This window comes from Meleagris gallopavo, chromosome 5 (genome assembly GCF_000146605.3).
Source record: "Meleagris gallopavo isolate NT-WF06-2002-E0010 breed Aviagen turkey brand Nicholas breeding stock chromosome 5, Turkey_5.1, whole genome shotgun sequence".
Lineage (NCBI taxonomy): Eukaryota > Metazoa > Chordata > Aves > Galliformes > Phasianidae > Meleagris > Meleagris gallopavo.
Genome location: NC_015015.2, coordinates 53,053,005 through 53,059,024, shown reverse-complemented (window position 1 = coordinate 53,059,024; position 6,020 = coordinate 53,053,005).

Sequence of the window (6,020 nt, the reverse complement as noted above, 5' to 3'; positions counted from 1 at the left end):
AAGTATATGTATATCCCAAACGCAGCTTGGGGTTTGAAGGTCTGGGAAACCCTTGGCCGGAGCTGTGTCCAACTGTGTATGGCACTGATCTGCTGGGGACATGTGACAGCAGAGAGGGTCACAGCACGGGGCCCTGATGGCGGCGGCGTGGGGACAGCAAAATGTGTCCGAGATGCGGTGCAGGGCGGGCGCTTTGCCTGAAGATGGCACTGCTGGATCGAAGGACGGCTGTGACGGTTCGGGGATGCGACCAGGAGTGCTGGAGGGGTTCGAAGGACCTCGTCTTCCGCGCAGTCCCAAAACGAGATTCCTTCTGTACCCGTTTTTCAGCCTCTTTTTGAGTATTTCCTCAGCATTTGGACCCAGACAGTGCCCAAGGTTTGCTATTTTGATGAAAATCCTTTCTCCTTGCTTTCTTATGAAGCACAATGCGTGCGGGTTGCTGAATGCTGCGGGGCTGTGACAAGCATGTAACAAAACACAAGGAGCTGCTCCGATTCATTCACAGAATCACTGAGGTTGGAAAAGATCTCTGAGATCCCCAGACTGCCCCCACCATGCCCACTGCCCACATCCCTCAGTGCCACATCTCCACAGTTCTGGGACGGTGACCCCACCACTCCCAGGGCAGCTGTGCCACTGCATCACCACTTTTCCTGAGAAGAAATGTTTCCTAAAGCCCAACCTTCCCTGGTTCAACTTAAGGCCATTCCCTCTTGTCCTTCCATGTGCTGGTGGTAGAAGAGTGAATGAGAACATGTTCCAAGAACGTTTTGAGACTCTGCCTCAGTGTTCATGTGACATAAAGCATGGGTGGCTGGAGCCACGAGGAGGCCAGAAGGTGTCAGTCCTGTCTCCAGCCCGTGAGCTGTGGTCACTGTGGGATGATCCTGTGCTCCTGCTATTTGCTAGGGCTGGATTTCAAGATGTCTGTGCATCTGCATCCCCAAATGCACACAGCAGAAGCAGTAGTTGTTTATTAGGACAATTCTACGCATAAACAGAAAAAAACCACCTCGTTGTTTGTGTCTATTTTCACCACTGGGGGGCTACATCCACCCGCAGACTGTAGTTAGGTTACACCCAACCCAGAGCACCTGTCGCCTTGAGAGATACGTCGTGTGGAGGTGATTGGGAAGGGCTGGAAGGCAGAAATGTTTTCTTTGGGGAAAAACCTGGCTGTGAACTTTGTCAGTTTGCAGTGAAAGAGCTTTTGTCCCTGCTGGAAGATATGTGGTTAGTTTTCATAAAGGCAGCAAGTAGGGAGGGGAAAATTCCTTATGAATAAAAGGAGAACAGGAGCTTTAGTTTTTTTGGGGGGCTGTGTTCCCTCTGTCACAAATAACCCACATACTGGGGCCATGTGCATCAGAGGCCAAGAGGTGCTCAGTCTCTGGAGCATCCTGCCAGACATGTATTCCTGTGCTGGATGGTGGGATCCCAAATCTTAGCCCCCCCTTGGTTCCATGTGCATGAGATGTTTCCATTGGCTGGGCTTTGCTCTGGGTAATTCACCAGAGAGAAACGAGCAGCTCCAGCTTGACAAAAGAAATGTCATTTCTGCACATGCTTTAAGGTATGCTAAAGAGTTGGGCCTCTCTGGGGTCTTTCTTCAGGCTGCTGTTTTTTTTCTTTTATTTCAGCTTCTGGAGACTGCTATTCCGGGTTTGAATTCCTATAGCTTACAGCCATGGCAATGCTGCTAGAAACACGAGCATCAGGATGGTCTTTGGGGCATTGCTCCAAGCCACGCTCGTCTCCTTTTAAACTGAAGTTTGGTTCTCTTGAGGTTTTGAAACTGACTCCTGGGAAGTGCTTCGTTAGCATTAGGAAACACTCGGGATGACTTAGAATCACAGAATGGTTTGGGTTGGAAGGGACCTTAATGATCATCCCTTTCCAACCCCATAGCCAAGGGCAGGGACACCTCCACTACACCAGGCTGCTCAAAGCCCCATCCAGAGCTTCTCTGGGCAATCTGGGCTTCAGTGGTGTCACCCACTTGTGGGGTGACATGGCCTTTTCCCAGCTGGACCTGGCATTGCTGCCTTTTTGTGGTGCCAGCCTTCCTAGGGCCCGTGAGGCATGCACTAACAGCGTTGTTCCTGCTATAAATTGAATAGTGAGAGCTCTGTTTGGGCTACAGAGGGCAGCAAATCGCTGGGAATACGATTTTGGTGCTAGTCTTAGCAAGAGCCTCTTCTCTTACGTCTCTACAGCAGAGTCGGTGACTGGGTGAGAACCACGTTGCTCTCCTGATATGGTGATGGGTGGATGGCTGGACTAGATGATCTTACTGGTCTTTCTAACCTTAATGATTCTGTGATTCTCTGTGGGGTGGAAAGGTGGAAAACTGTGCTTTTTAATTCTTTTTTTCTATATAGATGTATGCTCACTGCTGTAAAGACAGTGTGTGCAAGCATAGTGTTTCCTTTGAAACCCTTGCAAAAAGGGAACCATGTTACACGTCTCATGTCTTGGTGGCATTTATACTTTAGGAGCAAGGAACTTCATTTTTCAGGAAGCTTGTGGTATTATTTTCTTTTCCACAATCAGAAGATGGGTGTGTCTGTGCTAGGAGTAGCAGCTGTGCAGTTCTGCTCGTTTCTGTTGCACCACCTGTGGATCGTTCAGAGCTTTTATAGCCCTGTAACTGTTGGTAAGCAATTACAGGCACTGGTATGAAGAAGGTATTTCCTGTTATTATTATTGGTATTTTCTATTTAAGAGTTGGGAATTAACATGCATCAACGAGGGGGAAATGTAGGTCTGTCTGTTGTGCCTGCTTCCATCCAACCTACTTTTGCATGTCCTGCATATGGGATGATAGGGGCAGCAGAGCATTGTGGAAAGCTTTCCTACATGAGGCAGCTTCTGTTCCCATTCAAATATACATAGAAAAGGATGACAGCAAACAACAACCCAGCTGTAGTGAGGTATCAACACAGTGAAACAGGCTGGACTGGCTGTTTTGGGTGGCTCTTTCCTTCCTTTTCAGTATGGTTTGGATAAGGTGGTTCAATGCATAAGCTCTGTTAATGCCCAGGTAGATTTGGACCAAAATAGCACTGCAATGTGTTTGCTAGGAAGGGATGCTTCATCTTTTTAGTGCAATTATTCTGAGAGTTTAGCTGAGCTCAGAAAGAGCTGCTAGGTTAGATTTGTGCTAAAAAGAGAGGTTCCCCTCTCTTGTGCCCAGTAAGGAGGAAAGGAAGACGGCAGGACACCTCACAGATTCTTGGCCTGGGGGCTCTGCCATTTCCAAGTACTGTCTCAGTGATCACAACCACTGGAACAGCTGCCTTTTCTAAAAAAAAAAAATCTTTTTTAAAGTGTCTTATTTCTAATTGGGACTGGTCTGGACTCATCTTCTAGCCAAAAGCATTTTGTTAAGCCTTTCTCCTAGATTAAGAATTCCTTTTAAGTGCCTGTTATCTTCCCCACGTGAAGACAGTGTAATCAATTTGCCTTCCAGTCTCTCCTTTTTGAGACTAAACAGATAGAACTCCCTGTCCGTGGCTAAAAGGCATTTTCCAAACCTTCCATCAGAGCTTCACTTGGGCATCTGGTGCTGAAAACAGGACTGTAATCAGTGAGTGAGTCTTAGTCTAAAGTGATTTTCTAAAGCATGACATGAAGCATTAAGGATTTCATGGCCAATACAGAGTGAAATCTCCTTTATCCAGTTCCTTTACTCCTGCCTTTTCAAGTTTGGTTCAGTGTTTTAGACATTCTTAATGCAAACTCCAATGCAAAATTGGTTCTGGACGTACCGCCCTACAGGTGTATTGGAAGGGGGGTTAGGATCCCTGGGTCAAGACCAGAACATTAACCCCGTTCTCACTACTCAGTTCACACGGGACAAAGCAGGTGAAGACAGACACACCTGGTGGTAAGGCTGTGGAGGCAGCAAGTTCAGCTTTGAACACAGGAAAGCCTAATGCTAAGTGTGCTGCAAGCTGCGTGATGGCTACAGGGCAGAAGATATCAGACAGAAGGTTATAATGGTTCCCCGCTGGGAATAACGGTGTTTCTCATTGTCTTACCTTTTCTAAGAAAACGTTATCCTGAACTCTGCCATGAAATTCTCCACAGGCAACGTATCTGATTTTCCAAGTAAATAGAAAAATTCTGTGTACTAAAAGATAAAAGGATGGCCAGCATTGTAAAGAAAGCGGACAGGAGACATAGCCCACACTGGGCATTGCTTGAGCTGCTGTCCTTGAGCTGCACTTGCATCTCAGGAGCACTGAAGCTCGGTGCATTGTGCAGCTCCCCAATGCCTCAGTTGCTGCAGCCTGTGCAGGGCTCTCCCAGACAGATGAGGTGTTAGGGATCAGTGTTAATTAGGAAGTCCCAAGCCTGGGAGATCTTAATCTGCTTCTGTAATAAGAATTTCAGAAATGTCGAGCCTTTCTGTCATCAATGCTAGAAGCTGCTGCTGCAGAGCAAGGACAGGATAAATGACTGATAAATCAAGGTTAGACTAATATTTATAGTGCTGTAACTGACAAGGAGATGATCTGCCTTCACACTGATACTAAAAACCTAACCTGAGTCCTGCTTCAAGAGCTGGATATGCTCCCTGCAACATCCTGCTTACTCTAACACTGTCCAGAACATGCTTACAATAGCAAATCCCCATGCTATAAAGCTCCTGTGTGTAAAATTCAGATGATTTCAGGTGGCCATTAAGCTTACTGGGCCCTTCTTTCGAAGAAAACTTCCAGCAGTGCAGTGTGGTATGTGAGGTGGGATGCGGACTGGGCATGGCTGGGGGCTATGGAGAAGCAAATTGGGACCAGAACCTACCGTAGTGGTGACTTGTCACAGTGAGTTTGTGCAGATGGCTTTGCTACTGGCTGACTCATTCTTGGGGATGAATGAGAAATGCAGAGAGGAAACAAAACTAAAACACTGCCCTGTGCAGTAAGATTTATGATGGTGCATGCTATATGTCTAGTTCTGCTCTTGACAGCATCTAAAGGTTCCAGGAAGCATATCACATATCCTCTTACATACCAGTAGTTCTCTTTCCATTCCAGTTAATTGCTGCTTTATATTTCTGTTTATCTTTTACCAAATGTAGTAGCAGGTTGGATATTAGGAAAAGGGAAGAGTGATGATGCAGTGGCACAGCTGCCCAGGGAGTGGTGGGGTCACCGTCCATAGAGGTGACCTTTTTTTCTTTTTTCTTAGTAGCTCCTCTGCCTTTAACTGAACAAAAAAAAAAAAAAGAAATTTAAGTTCTCAGACTTCCCATGTTTGGCAGATTAAAATCATTCATCTGACATTGCCAACTTGTTTTTCTGGGTCCAAATTAAAGAGAGGCCAGGGCTTGAAGAACAGAGTCCAGAAATGCAATGACTACACATGAAGCCAAAAGTGGAGCTGTGGGTCTTGCTTTTTGAGAGGAAAGTAAGATTGTAAGTTTGCAGATTTAGAAGGATAAAGCCAGCTGTGTTTTACCTCTCTGACAGGGTCAGTGGAATAGAGATTTTTCTTTCTAGAGATCATAAAATAATGCCAATTATGAAAAAAGAGGGCATTTCAGAATTGCACATATAAACATCGCTGTCTACTAACCTATCCTTTGCTTTCTTGAGTTTTTTTAATTATCAAGTTTGAATTCCCACTGATAGCTCTTCTAAAGAGAGCATCTTTAGAAGAGCACCTTGCAGCTTTTTGGCAAGCAACTGAAGCCAAACACTCTGAACAAGCAAATGTGTTGGCTGTGGAACGTCACAGTTAGCATGCAGCCATGACTGTCTTGCAAAACAAAATGTCCCTAATGACTCATTAAGTAGTATTTTTCACTTTCTGTCTGATTCTCATTAATTTGTCAGTTCAAGACTTTTTGAATTCTGTAGCCTTGATGTCTCTGAGAATCTTTTTACTGCCTACCCAGCGGTGGATGGTGGGACTCCAGATGATCTTAGAGGTCTTTTCCAACCTTAATTATTCTATGATTCCATCTCAGCCTGTGGAAAAAAACTTTGTCAGAATGTTGTGCAGAGGGG